This window comes from Chamaea fasciata, unplaced genomic scaffold (assembly GCF_029207755.1).
Source record: "Chamaea fasciata isolate MVZ Bird 193981 ecotype frontalis unplaced genomic scaffold, bChaFas1.0.hap1 SCAF_1, whole genome shotgun sequence".
Taxonomy (NCBI): Eukaryota; Metazoa; Chordata; class Aves; order Passeriformes; family Sylviidae; genus Chamaea; species Chamaea fasciata.
Window position 1 is genome coordinate 45,871,438 of NW_027094086.1, and position 20,118 is coordinate 45,891,555.

Sequence of the window (20,118 nt, forward strand, 5' to 3'; positions counted from 1 at the left end):
AAGTCTTATAAATTTGGTGCATAAGGATATGGTTTGATGGTGGATCTGGCAGTGCTGGGTTAACTGTTAGACCTGATGATTTTAAAGGTCTTTTCCAAGTTTAGTGATTCTATTATTCTATATCCTACTGCTTTGACCATTTTTGGCACCAGAACTTCACGACCCAAATTAACAAACTTTACAAGAAAGAAAGTGAAGGCTAAATAAAGCTGATGAGTAGAATCTGAACCTTTAATTGTAAGACACTTTTAGGCTCTTTTGAATGAATAAAATCTCTGGAAATATTGACTTGGAAAAATTTAAAGGCTGTCATTGGTCATATGTTTGATCTATAGATAATTCAAGAAAATAAGATCTAATAACATATCTTATTAAACCTGATGAATGCAATCAGTAACTTTCAGCCTGACTGAATATTGAATATTCCTTTATATAGCAATAACTCAAAAGAGTAGGGAGTCATTGCCCAAGGTAAGTGGAAAAAAAAAAAAAAACATGAGGCAAAAAAGGATTCCCTAAAGTTAATTACAAAACAGTCGGGCTGTGGTATTTATTTATGCAAATGCCCTTTCCTGTATGTGCATCAGACAGGCAGGGTGCATTTCACTGAGGGAGTGACCCTGGGAGCAGGCAGAGAGGTTTGGGACAAACCCAGGTGGCTGAAACAGGCACCTTGGTACCTCATGGCTTCAGGGAGTAAAGGTGGGCCCATAACACCCAAACAGCCCCTGGATGTAACCTGCAGGTAGAAGATTTTTCTGGTCTTTGATGAAATATCTGAAAAGTACAGCTAATTTAATCACTGTCCACTATAGACATACTCATGACTGGGTTTAGACAGACAAAATTAACTCTTCTTTCCTTTCCTGCCTTTTCTCCCTAGAGCTGTCATGAAGTGCAGGCAAAGGCTAGCTGACTGCTACAGTACAAGTGAATGTGACACAAGTTTGGCCTGTGCAGAAGGGAGAAAAAGTGGTTTGTTTCTTTTTCAAGTTGCTGGAGAATGGAAGTTTGTGTATCAATAGTCATGATGAATTCATCTTGTGTAATTTGAAACCAGCCTGGTCCAAAATTGTCCAGAAGACTGTTAAAATCGATATAACTATGGAGTGAATAATTAAAATTCAATCAACAGGGAAAGGTGCTGATCTTAAGACAGAGAAATCAATATATAGTATGGCAGAAATCATAAATCGTAATGGCTACATTCAGAAGGCAACCTGCTCTGTACTTCTAAGATTACCAAATAATTAAATCTTTTGCTCCCTCTGTAAGTATCTACCCAGTACACACAAAGCTCTCTCTAGCTGTACTTAACATTTTTTCCCTTAATCCTGGAAATTTGACTCATGATAAAAAATTTTACTGTTCTAGTCAATTTTGGGAAAATGTGAATATAACACAAAAAAGCAAATAGACACACAGAGCTTTTTTCATGTAAATGAAAAATTCACTCATGCAGATCACTTTAATAATGATATTAACCATTAAGGTAAATACAAGGATTTAGTCCGAAGGTGTCACATAGTTCTGTTGGTATTTCAAGGATTTAGAGCCCTGCCTAGAGGTTCTAAAATGTCTTTAATGGGCCTAGAGCTGTGTAGACAGTAACTAAAATGGTTACCACCTCACGGTAGGAACTTGGGTGTAGAAAGTCATCAGAATTTAAGTACAAAGCGTGCAATACCTGAAGCTGTTGAAATACCCTTCTTCGATTTCTTCTACTTCTCAGGAAGGATGTATTGAGAAGCAGATGTTTGCATCAAAGCTTCACAATAAAGCTTTGACACACACGTCTATGGTTTATTTTTGGATTTTGATACAAATCCCACTTACAACAAAAGCACAGGAAAACCATGTGAAATTAGAGGCAAATATACTGCACTATCTCTCTTAAGCCATGTCACAAGCCATGTCACTAAAGATGGGCAATAATAAATTTTGGAGGCTTTCTAAGCAAGGCCCACCATCTTTAGTTGCTAAAATTAAGCCCTGGAGTGCAGCAGAAAAGCCAGAAAACAAGTCACTGGAATAAAATAAGCAGAAAAGAGATGAAAAAAGAGATTGGCATGTAGCATGTTGACCTAAAAACTTGCTAAGTAATAGATTTTATTTCTGTGATCTGTAGGTGATCCTTGGTTCATCTGCACATGGTTTTGCATATAAAACAAAAATCCATTTCTCAATCCTGCGAGCTAAGCTTAGCAGCCCCTCCATCTGCTGAGCTACTGTAGCAGGCAGAGGCTGTACTCTGTCCCTGTGTGTTGTTTGTAGCCACGGTACAGCGTAAGGTTGTAATTGCCATCAGTGACCTCCTTTTCAGCTCTCTGCATGGGAATTTGTATCAGAGACCTCCACACAGAGGCAGCATTTTGTAGGTGGGCCCTGCTATAACTCCTTTTTCTCCCTGGGGTCAGGGAAAAAAAGATCAGTGGGTTGCAAGTGGATGCTGGATTTCTGTCCTGGGCTGGTCAAGCAATGCTTTCCTTTAGTCCAGAGTACAAAACCTTGCTTCTTTGCAACTCATCAGACTCCAATTCAGGTCAACTGTGTGACTAGAGGCTGCTCTGAGCAATCATGGGAAGTTATTGCTGAGCCCAGGATGCCCCTGTTTGGCATTAACAGTAACCATTTTAGTAATCTAATATAAATCTCAGTTTTGTGTGTGTCTTCAGCTCTGTCCTGCAGAGAAGCATTTAAACTCTTTATGAGTCTCTGCCATTTAACATTATACTATACAGGCTCAGCTTGCAAAAGGGAAAGTGCATTGGCAACAAGTTTCTTTTTTATCACTGCTAAATATCACACTGACAAGACAGATAATCTTCCCTGATTACCTCCTTCATGTTTTATTAGAACATGCTCCTGCATTCATTCAGATATTTAATTTCACTATTGATGGCTGCTTCCTAAAACATAAACAATTTTGTCTTTGTTTGAAAAAAGGTTTATATGATATCCAATAATTGCCTAAAGTGACAGCAACTACTAGCTCAATGCATTCTCCAAGGTTACTGGACTCAACAGCATTTTCAACTACTAATTGTTTTTCTTCATGCTTCTCCGTTTTTCCTTTAGTCTTGTAATTAATTTCATCATTCCTTCCTCAGGTTTTCATGGTCACACACTAATTTTCCTCCTCAAGCTCCTGAAACCTTTTTGTATACCTTAACCTTTGGATAGAGACACCATCCTCCTGAGCATGCACCCCATTTCTTAAGTGGAGCTCTGCTAAATGAGGTAATTCTAGGGCTGTCCTGTCAGACTCAGAAGGGATCCTGCAGATTTACACAGGTATGATTAACTGTGAGGTTAGTTATTCACATATAAAATACTTTTTTTCCTTGCAGTTCCATTAAGCACTTAGCATTTGATTGCTACATGCAGTGAGTGGTAAGCTCTAAACTTTTTATACTGGCTTCCTGGCTGGCCACTCTTTCATCAGAGAGAGCCTGAGGATCTCTTCCTTCGCTGCTTGAGAAAGGGTTTGACAACAGCTAAAGGGAAATTCTGAATAATCATAGCACCAGCTGGGCTTACACTCCCTCTGAGAAACAGATAAAGATCTAGATGCTCCCAAAGAGGAAGTAGCAAGGAATTGCAGTGGCTGCCACTGTCTATGGAAACAGCAACTTGGTCTCCATGAATGCGGAGTAGAGTGCTGGATTGGGTGATGGCAATGAGATGCAGCCACCAGTGGCTTCAGGACTCTCATCCCAAAGGTTTTGGCAGCATCAACCTAACAGTTACTCATGCTCATGCAGGAGAGCACAGACATGTCAGAACAAAATGCCTTACCAGCACCCATTTAGAAGCTGTTAGCTGGCAACAGGATCTCATTCTCCCAGCACCATAAACTGCTGCTTCTGCCATGACGTGTGTTCCACACAGGTTTTGCAAGAGCTGTGTATAACCATTTCAAAATATTTACACTGATTTACAAGATCACTGTAGGCAGTGAAAATCAGAAATGTGAAATTCGTTGACCTGCCCTGATCAGTGCTTTATATAACCTCAAATGCAAAAGTGTGTGTTTCTGGAATACAGGATATTTCATTATCAAGTTCAGAAGGAAAACGTTCGTTATGAAGCATCAGTCTTTGTGGTCCTGATGACTAGAAGAAAGCCTTTTTGTCTGAATATTGTACCTACCCATACACTGAAAGCTACCATAAATGAAACAGATGGAGAATACATTTTATCTGATCACTTCAGGATACTAAATTGCGTGGACTTGACATAGAAGCTTTTGCTGTCAAATTATCCCATCTTTTGGTGGTGGTAATGGTGATGATAGAGGTAACGGTGGTGGTTCTGGCTTTCTAACACTAAGCTAGGAGAAGAAAAGACCTTAGTGAAGCAAAGTGCAAACACAACAATACAGAAATGAAAAAGGATGTTCAGGGGCAAGTGTAATACCTGAAAGGTGTTGTAATTCAGTTATTGAAAATGTCCAGGTTTCACTCTCTCATCATCTTCTTAAAGGATTGAATTCAATCCTCTGTGATGGCTTAGAAGTCTCTTTTTCTATGCAATGTAATCTTTACAGGCAGCTGCTACAGAATGCACCATAATGAAGGCAGGTGTTGAATACAAGATACATTTATGTTATAAGATGAATTTCCTACGTTTTATTTGAAGTTGATCTATCAATTGCAAACCATGATCTGATGTAGATAAATGAGAGGCCCCATTTTGCTGGTAGGGTGGCAGAATGGAAATTGTAACTCCAGACTACTACCCCAGAATAGTATTGCAGCACTATGCATACAGTTACTGGGACAAGGAGGCCCAAGCAAACTCTGTTAACTCATTTATTCTGACTGCCAATAGAGGATAAATTACCCCTATATTAAAAATATACTCTAAAAGCATGTATGAAGATACTTAGAAAAAAAAGGTTATCTTAAGAGAAAACTGCCCCCTATCTCATTTGCGAAATATCATTTATTTCCTTTACTAAAACCTCTCTTCTCTCCCCCAGTGCCAATGTAAATTGGCAGTTGGTGATAGTAAGACTGGTGTTTCAGTGAGAGCCTGAAATTTTCCATCTTCTTAGTTCTTTTTGATGGTTTGGGGGCCGTCCACTGTAAAATCTGGTTGTTTCACAGCTGGCTACCAGCAGCTGGGTAGTTAGTCTACTTGGAAGAAGGGATGTGGCAGTAATTTTGTGTAGGTTCTGGCCTGGAAGAAGAGGAATCATAGTTGAAAAATCTGGCTGCAGACACAACAGAAGTTTCATGTTGTGGAGCTTTCTAGGTTAATAAATCCAAACTGTAGTGAGAGAATGTATTTGCTTCTGTGTCATGTATGGACCTCTGACAGCAGGGTGTCTGTGGGATTTGCTAATAATGGTTTCTCTGTAAGCTACCTAACATATGGAGGTTTTTAAAATGTAGATGATCCTGAAAATCCTGACTACTTTAACTTATTCGCTATTGAAAACATAACTTGGCAGTCAGTGTTATTACACTGACACAAGCAGCAACTGTGTACCTCACACCAATTTGAGATTAAGGAAAACAAACAAAAATTCCTGCTATTTTAATTTATTGCTGGAAGTTTCAATTGGTTTTATAAACTAAGCTCTTTTTAGATGATTTGCAAATCTGAAACAAAGGAACACACAGATACAAAAAGACTTGGATACAAATGCATCATGTATCCATATAGACTCAAACATGTGTTGACTTTAATATATAATCAAAAAAATAGTTTGATGACAACTCACAAATGTTTGGTCAAAGATGTTCCTATGTGTGTACAGGGCCCACATTTCTTGCATTTTCTGCTCTTGTCTAACATTCAAATAAAAAGACTTCCAGCTCTACTGACCAAAAACTTCACAGTTTATAAACAATAAAATAAATAGTGGTATCTGTGCTTTAGTTCTACAAGTACTGTCCAATATCTGCCATGGTGATGGTAAAATTTTCCTAAGCAATATATTTTGTACCTAAGCATTTAGCTTTAAAGGAGTACTTACGAAGCAGAGCATTTATTTGTAAAGCAAACGAGAATAACAGGCTGCTTTGTTTACTCTTTAGCTGTTTTCCTATAGTAATTAAGATAATCCCAAAAATTACAAAACAGAAACATTAACGCTTTTCCATTTCCAAAATTAGATTAAATTCCCAAGCACATTTAAAAAAAAAAAAAAAACTTACAACAAGTATAAACAACCACTCCATTTGTGCAGCCCAGATCAGGGACATACAGGGAAAGGCACTTGAGAATATGTGCCTCATGGTCACAAGTCCTGCCAGCAAACCTGCTCCACTGTGGGTTTCTCTCCATGTTTCCACAGGTCCTCCAGGAGCCTGCTCCAGCACAGGTTTCCCATGGGGTCACAGCCTCCTTCAGGCATCCACCTGCTCTGGTGTGGGGTCCTGCACAGGCTGCAGATTGATTTCTGTTGCACCACAGATCTCCATGGGCTGCAGGGGAATCTAAGCTCTGGTGCCTCGAGGACCTCCTTTCCCTCCTTCTCCACTGACCCTGGTGTCTGAAGAGTTGTTCCTCTCACATATTCTCCCTTCACTGTTTTCCAGCTACAGCCTGCTCCTGTGAAGTAACTTTTTCCCCTCCTTCTTAACTCTGTTACCTCAGAAGTGTCACCACTGTCACTGATGGTCTCAGCCTTGGGCAGTGGTGGGTCTGTCTTGGAGACAGCTGGCTTCCCCCCTGTCAGACAGGGGGGAAGCTTCTAGCAGCTTCTCACAGAAGCCATCCCTGTAGCTTGCCTCCCCCTGCCCCCAAATATTGCCATGCAAACCCAATACAAGGTGATAGATCACATCCTCATGTCCAGATGTGGAATAACAGTCTCTAGCAATGAAAACACTGCATGAGTGTATTTGTGGAAGTTCATGATATGTCCCAAGTTACCTATTAAGCATTCTTAAATTTCATTCCAAAGATGGAAGGGTGGAAAATTATGATACCATCTGGAAAAGATGAGTTTAGTAGTTGCAAGGCTAAAGAAAGTCCTGGAGAATGGGTTATTCAAAGCATCCTTGAGCACCCTTGTTCACCAGGTTACAATGAGACAGACACAGAAAGAAGGTGGCTTGCACTGTATTAATGAGTGAGATAAATTCATTACAGAATTGAAACATAGGGTGAAGATGATTGTTTCCTATTAAGGGAACAAGATGGTGTGAGCTGTGGTTTCCTTGATAGGAATTTACCATGTAACACAAACTATTCTCACAAACTAACCCGTGTCCTTTGGGAAAAGAACAAGAAGAAAATCATATGAAATAAACAGGGGAAAACTATATTGATTATGAGGAAAAGTTTCCTAAAAATAAAGAAAAACCTTCCTGTGAAACCTAATTACTAAGAGAAAGTAAGCCAAATCCTGGAGAGCATGGTTTATATACAGTTCAGCTGAGCCGAGCCAAGGGAAATTAGCAGGAATCCTGTGAGATGTGTTAGGATTTTATGATCCTGAGGCTCCATCATGGCGTTCACTTACTTTTTTTTTTTTTTTTTTTTTTTTACAACATTTTGCAGCAGTGGGGCCTGAAGGCAGGAAAAATGGCTCTGGGTATGTGACAGGAGGGAAATGCCTTTGGCCAGAGAATTTTCTGCCATTACCCACGTTTCCAGAATTGCTCCAAACCTAGTTCCCAGCCTGAGCTGACACAGCTCTTCCAGATCTTATTCCCTTTGAACAGACCAACATTAGAGGCATATTAGTTTTCCCAGGTTACTCTTCCATTTTGTGTGTGAAGTTATACACTTTAGTGTTTGGAAAGCTTGATCATGCTATTATGAAGTTTCAGAGTTTTATTACTCATGCATGCTGCTGACTCCCAAATCCATCTCAAATCCCAGTCTTAAAGAAGAGTTTCAAATTCATGGGGATAGTCTGAGAATGAGGAGCACAATTTCAAACAACAACATGGCTAGGAAAAGGGTTAAGAAAATGAGATGTGCAGCTTTGTCTACCCTGCTAGATCTTATGTTAAACAATGCCACATGATGGTTAACTCCATCAAACACTGCCAGCAGATTTAGCTACATTACCACAGTTAGACTAAAATTTTATAGCTAAAAGATGACCCACCAGAGCAATCATCACTGTCTCAGTGAAATATCTTCATCTAAAAACCCAGCTGTGAGAATATTTTTTGTCATGAAACAGGCAATAACAGGTTAAGAGCCTTGGTTGTGCCCCCTGAAAGACTGTCTTTTGTTTTATATGTACATCCTAGCTAAAAGGAGGCGTGTGATAAGCAGTGAAATTTCTTGCAAATCTTAGGCTGGCAAGCATGTGTCCTACATTCAGTATAGAACATTTGACCTAATTTTCCCTAGATTGACACTGTAATAATATCTTGTGGAGGTGCAAAAGCATGGGACAGTCCCGACACTTGGCCATATGTGAACCATTACAAAACAACCAAACACTTGGGACTAATGTTCACATGAGATTTTGGATCATTTTTAAATCTCTAGCTCTTTTTCTGCCTCTTACATACCATGGTTGTCAGTCTACCTAGTATTTATTCTGCTTTCCACCTTCATTTGTTCCAGAATTTCTCAGGTACCTTTTTTTCTGGCATGTATGAATACCATAATGTCATAATTTGCTCAGTGTTTGAATCCAAGCTGTCGGAATGGGTTCCAGATTGGTCCATTGGTCCTAACAAGCAATGCAAACATTCAACCCATAGTCTAATGCTGACACTGGTGAAGAAAAAGCCGTCCTGTTTTATTTCATTCAATCCTCCTTTAGGACTTCAGGACAGTTGCCAGACTGCCATGTCACCATATTTCTGCTTTTCATGCCAGGTATTTTAGGGTGCAAGAGGAACCAGAACATTGGAATTGCATATTTGCTGGTATGATGTCTTATTTCAACAGATTGTGAATTACTTTGGAGGTACCTCCAGTTTTATGAACCAGTTTGTTTCTCTGTCGATTTATATAGACAGCTTGTCAACAGATGTTGAGTTAGTGCAGAACTCTGTACTATCAAGAGTGTTGTTGGGAGTAAGGGAATTTTGTTTGTCTCACATTCAGTGGATGCGCGGAGACTAAAGGGCAATATGTACAATTTACTTCTCTGACATTTATTAGTCATGTGAAAGATAGTAAAACTGGTCTAAAAGAAGTTTTTGTAAGGGTTTTTTTTCAGTCTTTGTAATATCTAAGAGCAATCAGTTGTTGCTGATAAGTCTAGACACCACAGTAATGTGAAGATCAGCAGTATTCCTTAGTGAAAATTGGAAGACAAGAACATACCCTTTAAAATCTCTATGGATGCTTTTAATGCATTTAAATCACAAAGTTAAGGATTTTTTTTTCGACTCACTTTGTGTAGTCAATAACTGAAAGACCAAAGAAACTGTCTCTGACCTTAGTAGTCTGATATAATAGGCTATTCTACTCCAGGAGGTACCACAATCAAGCATTATTTGGTGAACAAAGAGGAATGTTTCTTCTTCTCTAGAACAAGACAAACTAGAAATTACAATGTTACATAGCTTTTACAAACATATTTCAAAAGGCCTAGAAGAACAGAACTCTTTTTTCCAGAGGAACTTCCTCCTTTACAAACCACATTTCAACAGGAACCCTTCTGACACCAATTAAGGACCTCATTCATCCATTTCTGGTCTGTGATCCTGTGGAGGGCATTCAAAGCTCATTTTTGCAATGAGATGAGACCATTTTTGGGAAAGTGTGACCTCCTGATTTTTAGATTGGCTTTCCAGGAATACAGCATAACACAACTCACACAGGATGGGATCACAGGAAACCTGTAGTCCCACCTCCAGCATATGACTGGGTCAGCCTTGGGGTCAGGCCAGGTTGCTCAGGGGTCAATCCAGTCTCGTCTTGAAAAGGCTCTATGCAAGGAGCCTGTAAAACTGGATATACCTCCTTTAAGATATAAATGCGTCATATACCAGCATGAATACTCACATAAACCCTGCTCACCCAGAGCTAGGGCAGAGGGAGTAAGAGAAGGGGAGCTAATCTCAAGCTTTCCATTTACACCTGTTAATAGAATTCCTCACCAGTCACTCAAATAAAGAATTAATTCACTTTTTTTTTTCAGAAATAAATTTTTCAGGACATCCTAAGGCATTTTGCAGCCTTGCAGCACTTGACAGAGTAGCATCTGCTATTTGAAGAAGATTTTAGAATTGGAGTAACATAATGCACAGACCTTCAGAAAAAAAAAATGCTGCTACTGTTTACTTTTTGGCTGTCTTCTGAGAACAGGAGCCCATTAGGATAAAATAGCTTCACAGTCAACTCATTGAAGTGTTTAAGTCAAGTTTTTGGAGACTGCTTAAAAACAAAACTTTGTAATAGCTGAAGAACCACAGACACACTGAATTGCCTAATATTTTTGAATGAGCACACAGCTAGCTTAGAAAGGCTTTGATAATTACCCCAGCATACCAGTTACTGAGCAAATGAATTTTGTACCAAGTTGCTGGCAGTTTTTTTAAAGAACAAAGCAAATGCCCCATAGCAATGCTTGGTAGAGGCAAATTTTAGCCTCCTGACTGAGGAAAGGGGAATATTTTAGGTAGTGTATTTCTAACTAATTAGACGAAAATGAAAAAAGCTCAAGGAAATAAAATGAAACAGCTTGCTGAATGGTTTGCACCCTGGAGCAGAAGACACCTTCATAATGATAAAATGTTTTTAATCACCAAAGGCTTGTTTAATGGGCTCTATATTTATATATAACACAGTGAAACTATGCCAGTGTGGCCTGTCCTAAAAGTCAGTGCAGCAAATGATAACAGCACTTGGAATGAATTTGGCTAATCTAAAAATGTCTCTGAAGGTCTAATCCTTCCCCGTTAGAAAAAGATCAGTCCAAACAGGCATTGTTTTGTCACTGCTGCTACTTGAACCAGGGTTTTTATATTAAATTTTTCTTTAAACATAAGAATCTCAAATTTTCACTCCTTGAAATGTGTGTATCTGTGAAGGTGACTGTGCTAGCTTTGCAGAAAAATTTGAAAAATGACAAATGGAAACCAAGGCTGGGTGGAAAGCCCAGCAAGTGAGGAGGCTTTCTTAACAGCTTACAGCAGTGATATATATGGTTTCTGCTCCACGGTTTGAGCACCCACAAATTTAGGGCCTGTTCACAGTACACAGTCCATGGAGAAGCAGCTCTGAGTGTGGGTTACTGTGACCTACTACCTGCCCTCCACAACAAACTTTCCTCCATGGCTCTTCCTGAAAATCTGCACAGGAAATGTGTGTAAAAAGCCTAAATTGGTCTTATTGCAGAGTAAAGGTGGTTTTATTTCAGCAAATTGACCTCTAAATTTTGGCAGCTTGCAGTTTAGATTCACAACCTGTTACCTTTCTTCTCTAAGTGCACTGCCTGCTCCTGTTTCTGTGAGAAGGCATCACCACCTGGCTGTCGTCTCACTGCTCTCAGAGGATGATGCTGCTTCTTTAACTCTTGAGCTACTTGTCTACCAGAATTCATGGGAAACATGCAGAAACCTGCCAAGAATAGAGTTTCTGATGTAGGCGCTGGCTCCACACCAGCCCTGCTGACACAGACAGACTGCCGCCACCCTTCTGTAATTTGTTTCTTTTTTGCTACATGTCAGGCTTCAGAAGGTGCTGATTACAATTACGAAGTTGATGAGTTTCCTAATCCAGTGTCTAATTTCACCTGCATGTTGAATTTTTAATCTTTAATCTGGTAAAGATTCTTATATCAATAGCTGGACTATATCCTCTACACTAGGAGAATCTGTGTGGAAGAAGTATTATCAAAACTAGGCGCACTAGTCCGGAGTTCTTTGTGATTGAGTTTTTTGGTTATTTTGGGGGGGGGGGGGGGGGGGGTTTAGGTTGGTTGGTTTTCTTACTAAGTTGTAAAACAAGATTTGGCTTTATCCCAAAGCAATTAATTTATTCTGTTAACTGAAGAAAAATAAAAATAAAGACATCTGATCTATTCAGTGTTATATATAAGTTTAATTAGCTGATGGATACAGCCTGAGTAGATCAATCTGAAGAAATATGTTTGCTGCATGTACTTACTGAGTGAAATTAAATCTACAACACCCAGAAGGCTAATCTGTATATCCTTACAAGAAGTTTCAGTGACTTTCACTACAATCTTCTGAGTGTATTACATCAGGAAACTAAAATTCAGTTGGCATGTTGTTTCTCTCTAAATTCTCACTGGCCATCAGGGACTAATAGACCTGTAATTTAAATATGAGTTCCCCTTTTTTTTGTTTTTTGTTTGTTTGCTTGCTTGTTTGTTTAGGCATATGGTTAACATAGGATCACATCCCTGCCAGGTTGTTTAAAAGAGGAAATATGCTCAACTCCCCTGAAATAGCAAAAAACTGCCATATTCTACTTCACATTCTTCTTCCTCCCCTTTTATTTCTACTAGCGGCCAGACAATCTACAGGTGTGAGGGATAGTCTTTACTCACTAGAACTTTAAAATGGATCCATGGTTGGCTTTAATGGAAAAATCTTTTCTCCCTAGGCTTTCTCTGAGCTGCTAGCTCCTACAATGAACTGTGACTAGGGAGACCCTTAAGTGAGATAAACCAGAGAAAATTTATAGCACCACGGTGAGGTTATATGTATTCACACAACCCAAACTAAGCGGGAACAGGACAGTGTAGCACCTGGATTGAAAATCCAAGGGAACATTCCTGCACACAGGTCTTGGCTGCCTGTGGCTGTTACAGATCCTGGAGCACTTTCCAACAAACATCTAAGCTTTGGACAGGGTAATTACACTCTTCCTAGTTAAGCCCCCTTGGAAATCTGAGCGGCACCCAGCTCTCTACCCTCTGCTCTGAAACACTTGATTACAACTGGCGGGCATTGTTCAGCTTCCTGCGGAAGGCGGTGCTGCGCGGGTTGGGGAAGAAGAGATCCCTGTTTGCTGTCTCAACAGTGTGCGAGATGACTAGAGACCTGTTGAAGTAAAAGATGTTGCAAAACCACGAATGGTTACATTACTGTTACTCCAGGAGAGGCCTCAATGTCAAAAGTGAGCAATGGGGCGCTGAATCGGGGCGCATTTTAGAAGTATCTGTCTGCTGGGGTATTTCTAGGAAATAGCACTGCAGCGAAATGCCTAAAGGAGAGAGACAGAAGTCGTTTGAGAGCAGCTTTGGAAAGTCAGAACTTCTCTGTGCTTACCCCACCCTAGCAAGGGCCAGACCTATTTCTTCAAGAACTTCCCTGAAGAAATGTAAGCAAAGCGATAGTTCCCTTAAAGTGAGATAATGCCATTTATCTATATGGTCGGTCTATTGTCACAATAAGCAGATAAGATTTGCAAGGCACCCGTGAAGCTCCAATAAGCACTAATTAAACATTTTTCTCTGTCATCCCGTTTCCCATAGACGACAATAAAGTTTCTACGCTGCCTGTTTTAGTAGCTAATTAAAGCTATGAGTTGCCTCTACCTGGCAGCTTAGACATATTTATTCGCTAGCACAGGGAGAGCTAACCCTGGATATGTTACAGCAAACAAAACCTTTTAGCAAAGCCCTTCATCTCCGGGCGGCGGGGGGGAGGGGGGGAAGAGGGAGCGCGATGCCACGGGCAGTGCGGGCGCACACGGGGGTGGCCGGGGGGATTCACCTGCCCCGGGGGACTCACCTGCCCGCGGGGACCCGCCCGCCGGGGCCGGGGGTGTCCCGAGCCGCCGGGGCCCCTCCCCAGCCCGCCCGGCCTCAAAGTTTGGCGAGGAAAGTTCGTGTGTGTAGGCGCCGCTGCGGAAGCGCCTCCCGGGAGCGGCGGGCAGGTGAGGGGCTGCCGCCGGGCACCCACCTGGGACGAGCGGGAGGGTGGGCGAGCTTGTGGCGGGATCTCCTCCGCGGCCCCGGCTCAGCCGCTCCCCGCCGGCACCGCCCAGCCCCGCGGCGCCGCCACTTCCAGCGCCGGGGCCGGAGGCGGCGGCGCCGCGGCCGTCCCGGTGCGCTCAGCGCCGACCGGCCCTGGAGGACGAGGGTCAGCCCCGGCCCCCGGCGTGTCCCTGGCCAGAGGTCCAGCACCGGGAGCGGCCCCGCGGGGGAGCGGCGCGTCCCCAGAAGTTGAGGAGATCGCAGAGCCCCCGCTGCGGCACCGCGCACCGAGCAACTTTTCTGCGGGCTCCCTACACCCACACACACCCCTCTCCTTCGTCACACACAGGGAATCGGGAATTCGTGGCACGTCTCCAAAATAATAAAAAAAAAGGGCTGGTATTTTGCCCAGTGCGTTTTGTAGCAGTAGAGTGAATGACTGGGGCAGGCTGCGAGTCTTGTTGGCGTGCTGATAGCACCTCGGTTCACTGCAGTCCGTAAACAAGACCGTGTCATTTCAGCAGTTCAAAAAAGGGAAGATCTGGCTTTGACACAGTCCTTTTGCCAATGTTCCTTATCCTGAGAGTGGGAAGAAATCCCACCTATAATCCTGTTTGAAGACTGAGGGCCATCAAGTTGCTGTCTTGTGAGCCGGGTTTTTGTTTAACTTCCGAAAATCCAGGCGACTTCCATGGGACTGCTCGCTGACTCCCAGGACTGCTTCAGACAGGTAAGAGCTAAGCGTGCCAAACGACTTTTTCTGCTGAGGTCCCTCAGTCCTAACTGCGAAATGTTGCTAAGAATAATAATGGTTTTTTTCCCTTTTGAAGCAAGATGTCCAGCAGCTGTAGGATGAAACCCTTGAAACTGAATATCCTGGTGAACTGGTGAAGTTCCAGACCTGATGCTTTCAGTGTCTTCTCTATTCTCTGTAAGTAACCAAAACTTTCCATGATGCTAATGTGTCAACCTGCATACACATGAGTAGGACAACTTGGCATTTGTCTGTTCTTAACACAAGCATAACTTCTCTTTGTCTAAAACTGCAGCTTTAAATTAACCTGCAAGTGTCTCAGGCAAGTTGCTATGTGCATTAAACCAACATGGTCTGAAGTTTAATAGGATTTATGGTTGAGGAGCAGGACCAGGTAAGTGGTGTGCGTATTCTCAGAAGCAATGAGTCTCGCTTACGCCCATTGTTTCATTAAATGGATTTTTTTCCTTTGGAAATATATCAAAAGGATAATGAGGAACTTGTGATGTTAATATATTAAAATGGCAAAATCAAATGCAAACCATATTTTCTTTGCCATGTTATTAAATTTGTATAGTATGTTGTATGCTAGAAAGCACATTTAAAACAAAATATAATTGCTATAACAGCATTATGGTCGGCTGTGTAACAAGGCAGAGTGAATTTGAAAAATGTTAAATCTGTACAAGTTGACTGGGTGGGAAGTTACTCTGGTGAGGTTGATGTTTGGAATTTCCTGATTGCTGTTAAAATTTCAAATTTTTAAGCTCTATTTTTTAAAGGGGTTTTATTGTTTCATAATTGGCAGTGGGTGAGTGCAAAATGCTCACTTTGATAAAAACAGGTTTCTCCTTTGAAGAGAAATCCCTATATACTTCATAAAAAATATTTCATTATTTGTGTCTTATGGAACTCTAACAGAATTCTGTTAACTTGATTTGCAGTGTTGGTAGGTAGTAATCTTCTGTTATTGCCAATAATAAAAGTTGTGCGGGCCAGATGGTGTCTTTAATTATGCTTTTACACAGCCTTCTTATAAGCAGCTCTTCAAGTGAAGAAGTTGCTGAGGTGTCAGCAGGACTGATGTAACAGTGGGTCTGTATGCTGTCTGTATACCCCGAGTGAATTCCTATGGACAGGAAGAACTCCATTATGGGAAGTTTAGTTTGGTTTGGGTTTTGTTGATTGTTTTTTGGGTTTTTTTTCCCTGGGGGGTGTTTGGTGAGGGCTAGGTTGGTTGGTTTAGTTTTTTTAATTTTTACAAACTTTCTCTCACCACCACTGTTTGACTATCTTGATCTGCTTACTCACTTAACTCAAATTTCTGTAAGGCCTTTCACTTCACCCAGCCATAAAACTCAGCCTAACTTGCTGGAGATAGAAAATGGCAAATACCGTATGTTTATTTCTAGCAACCTTTGTAATAAACCAGAATGAAAAGTAGTACTGGTACTGCCTGATATGAGGAACTGTGCAAGCATTGTTAAGAGCTGGAGATCTGCCTTGCACTAGTCGTTGTGAAGCCAGAAAGTTGAGATGTGGACAGTGGAAAGGTGATCCTGGAGGATCATCTGCGTGTGAAGTAGGACATGGTCTAACAGATGAGAAGTGAGGGAGGAGGGGGAGCATTGAAGTGAGAAGATATCCTTGCCTCCTTCTACTGACTGAGCTGAAAGTAGTCTGGGCCAGTGTCCAGGAGAACATTCCTCACTGCAAAATTTTCTTGCCATGATAACTCCAGTGGAGGTATCAGAAAATGTAGTGCTTCTTCAGGTAAGGAAGAAGGGAAGAAAATGAAAAAAGAAACTAAAAAAAACCCCCAAAACTCTGTAGTTGCAGTAGCTTTCTGTGTTCTTTTTCTCATTTTGTTTTCATTAATTCATTTATGTCTAAGGAGATACTGAGTGGGTGGGAATTTGTAGTATCCCACAGTAATATGAATGCTTTGACCATTATAAAGATTGTCTGGGTTTTTCCACCTGTATTCTGCTGGTTAACCCTGCATCTTGATATTCTTTATTTCCAGGTGAAGGAAAAAAAGCTGGAATTAAATGGAAAGGTTTCTAAATAGTGGGAGGCAACCTAATGTTTTGCTTCGGTATGTCCTTGATTTTGGAACTAGGTGATGGCAAGGGTTACAGTGGCAAGGGAATCTAAAGTTAGCCAGACATACTGACCAGATGCCATTGGTTTTGTGTGGTCTAGAATAGAAAGGAGCCAGGAATGGTACCTGAGTGCTGAGGTGCCTCTCCTCAGCTGCAGGTATATTTGATTGCAAGGAAGAAAAAGTTGGATGATATACTGAAAGGAGGAATCATGCCAAGAGCAAGAGATACACTCTTCCCCATTTTTTGGGTGGCTGTGTTATTTCAATTGCTTGTGTTGGTCCTGTGCAGAAATTTGAACACAAAGCGCAATGGGGAAAATGCAAGGCTTTTATATCAGTAGAATGAGGATTCTTGAAACTCTTAATATTTGAAAAATGTTAAACAATTCAGACTCAGAAATTAATGACTATAGACCTGTAAAATTTCTAAATTTTTGCTGTGTTTGTCATCTAAGGCACATAGTGCTATTGTCTGCCAGATTTGCTGCTTCTCCATGATGGATAAGTATATGTAGTAGTCTCTCTCCAGTACTCAAAAAACCTTGAAATTTTGGGGTGCATGGCTTGAGTTGAAACAGGTGGAACATTGGGGTCCATACACCCCAAAGAGATGGGGGGGACATTGGGCAAAAGCAAGGATTTAGTTCAGCATAGGTGGAAGGGACAGAGCAGTTTCTCGGGCTACATTAGTTCTGTCATAGCAAGAATTATCCAGCAGGATAGTCAAGGTGTCACCCAGAAGAGCCATGTCGCCCAGGACTGGAAGCAAAAAAAGATTCACAGCTTAAGCAGGGATGCTAAACCTCTGTCTGGATATGGCTGATCTCTTTTGAAAATACTTGTGTTGAAAGTAATTGCTTCTTGGTTTCTCACAGCCGCAAGAAAGCATTTATATTTATTAAAGAATATTTGCAGATATTTCCTCTTGCCCTGGATGCCTGAGACTGTAATCCATGACTGTTGCTTTTTAATACAAAAGAGGCAAATTTGTCAGTGTTGTGCAGCCATTTTTCAAATTCTACTAGAAGACTCACAGACGCGGACTTTTTTAAATGTCACTATAATTTTTTCATATGTGGGTTACAAATCACGGTGTTAAATAAATTAAACTACTCATTCAAGCTGAAAAGTCTTTAAAATCTTATAAGGTAGCAGAATAGTTGGGTTTGATGTATTTAGATTCTAACCTGAGCTAAAATCAGTAGTCTTAATTTAAAGTAATGTTACTCTTGTTTAAAACTAATCTTAAAACTTAGCCAACATGTAAATGAAGAACACAGTTTCATATAAATTAAATTTAAATAAATTAAACTAATTGCAAGCAGCATGTAAACTCTTGATACAAAGATAATTATAGCAACTGTGATGGTGGAGTGAATCTGCCTTAGGGTGTGTTTGGTAGTTCAAAACAAAAAGAAAAGAAAAACACTTTGAACTGCTGTTTCCTTTTGCAGACTTCTTTCCACTCGAAACAAAAACTAACCTAGCAGAAAAACATCTGTTTTCTTATTAACAGATTAAATTGCTTAAAACTGCTCCTTGTTTTACTGTGCGTTTTCATCATCACTTTTGAGGGCTTGTAGGTGGTGCTGCATGCAACCATGATGGTGTTTGGGCAAGGTCAGCTCTATATCCTGTGCTGTCATGGGTCATGGATGTATGTGATAACAGCTACCGCTAAAAGAAAAAAAACGCTCACTGTTCCTTGGATAAATTCTTTGTGGGCTCTAATTTGCTTAAACTTGGTCAGAAAGTCTTCATGGTGGTGGCAAGAGCTGGGCAGACAGGGAGGATGAGAGCAAGTAGCTAGAGCGAGCAGCAGTGCCAGCCTATAAGTGTCAGAATTGTTCATAGTGATGTGGTGTGAGATACTTTGCTTTCAGTATCATCCATGTGGCCTTAGAAGGCTTGCCTTGCCCACTCAAGGACACTGTTTTTCAGAAAGAAGGGCTGAATATATGGGAGGTTTGTGTAGTCAGAAATGAAAGAAAGTAACAACATCACAAAAGTGGGCTTATTTGGAAGCATGCACCGTCATTGTGTATGTCTGGATTCCTCACCTTTTTATTATGAGAAAAACTTGAGAATCCCAAACAGCAAGAAACTGATTTCTGTTTTCTAGTACCTCTAAGTAATTTATTTCAAAGATATATTCAGGCCCTCATATCTTATTTATTTGCTGCTTTTTTTTTGTTTTTTTCCTCCTAATCCAGATGCTGTCAATGTCCTGTTGCATGAACAACACAGCTTTTGTTTGCGGGAAAACAGAAGAGGTTTGTATTCGTCGATTGTATGACTGGTGGTTCTTGAAGCATTGCTTATGCTGGGAAACTTCTGTCTCATCAGCAGAGTAACTTCTGAAGACATGCAAACAGTGCCTTTACTGCAGCACTGAAGTTAGGTGCAAAGCCCTAAGTAGCCCTGTAGCATAGATAAAAAGCACTGCAAATCTGAGAGTGCTGAGAGCATTGTAGGAAAAAAAGGTGCAAGTGATAACAGCTATGAAGAGCTGGGTGAAAGGAGGCTCCACTACCCACACCTATACAAAAAGCATTGCACAGCATTCCCCAAGCGCTTTCTTTGTTTTTGCCCAATTTTCACTGCTTCCTTCCAATCCTGTGCATTAAGCAGAAAGAGCAAGATTAAGAATAAAGCCTCTATCACCTTCCTTTCATGTGCCTGGTTCATACGAGTTGCTTCATGACCCTTACAAAAAAGACTTCAGACAGAACATTTACATTCTGTTAATGTCTATCTATCTGTCTTCTACAGAACAATTACACATAAAATGATTAATATTTAAACTGTGGCTTACATTTTCTGCAAGCAAGTTTGTGCTTAAGAGAAGTGTATAGTTTAATGGCACAGAATTGGAAAAACATCTGAAAAGTCGTGAATGGTTTTGTTGTTCTTGAAACCTTTTGCATCTTTCTAACACAGTTACTTTGTTCATTCAACAGCTGGTTTTAATGGGAGTTCCTGCTAAGCTTTATGTGTACTGTATTTTTAGAAACTCAGCAATTATAGATGTAACTGTGCAGAGTTATTAAAAAATACAAACTTGTGGAACACAGAGTACTTGTAGGACTCAGAATAACTGTTAAGTGCCTGCATTTTCTTTTATGTGTATTTAACAGATTTATCTTTCAAATATCTTCCAGTAGGCTGTATTCCTTTAAAAGCTTGAGTTTTTCCTAGCATTCTTTGTGGTGGTTCATCAGACACTTGTGTCATATGCACTGACAATGGTCTCCATGATGTTGAATTTTAAGGAATTTTCTTTTGCTGTGCAGGCCAGTTTCAGCAACTGCTCTTCAGCTTCTAAAATGCATTTTCAAAGTGAGCACATTCTCATTCAGGTTAAGGAGTTGTCCTCTAGTGATCCACAGTGTCTTCATGTTCTGATGTTTTAAAATGAATTTTATGGCCCTT

At 40.7% G+C, this 20,118-nt stretch overlaps 1 protein-coding gene across 3 annotated transcripts in view; it reads left to right on the plus strand.

Annotated features, from left to right (window-relative positions):
- The first annotated feature begins 13,939 nt into the window (after window positions 1-13,939).
- CHST9 (carbohydrate sulfotransferase 9) overlaps window positions 13,940-20,118 on the plus strand; it is an 86,970-nt gene continuing 80,791 nt past the window's right edge. Inside the window, exons 1-4 of one of the 3 annotated variants that reach the window (XM_066182156.1) lie at window positions 13,940-14,555; window positions 14,656-14,756; window positions 14,875-14,973; window positions 18,900-18,959. The gene's annotated coding sequence lies outside the window, so the exon portion shown is untranslated. Of the gene's footprint in view, window positions 14,556-14,655; window positions 14,757-14,874; window positions 14,974-16,330; window positions 16,353-18,899; window positions 18,960-20,118 lie in introns of those variants that run through there. The other 2 variants (XM_066182164.1, XM_066182172.1) reach the window with 2 other exon arrangements.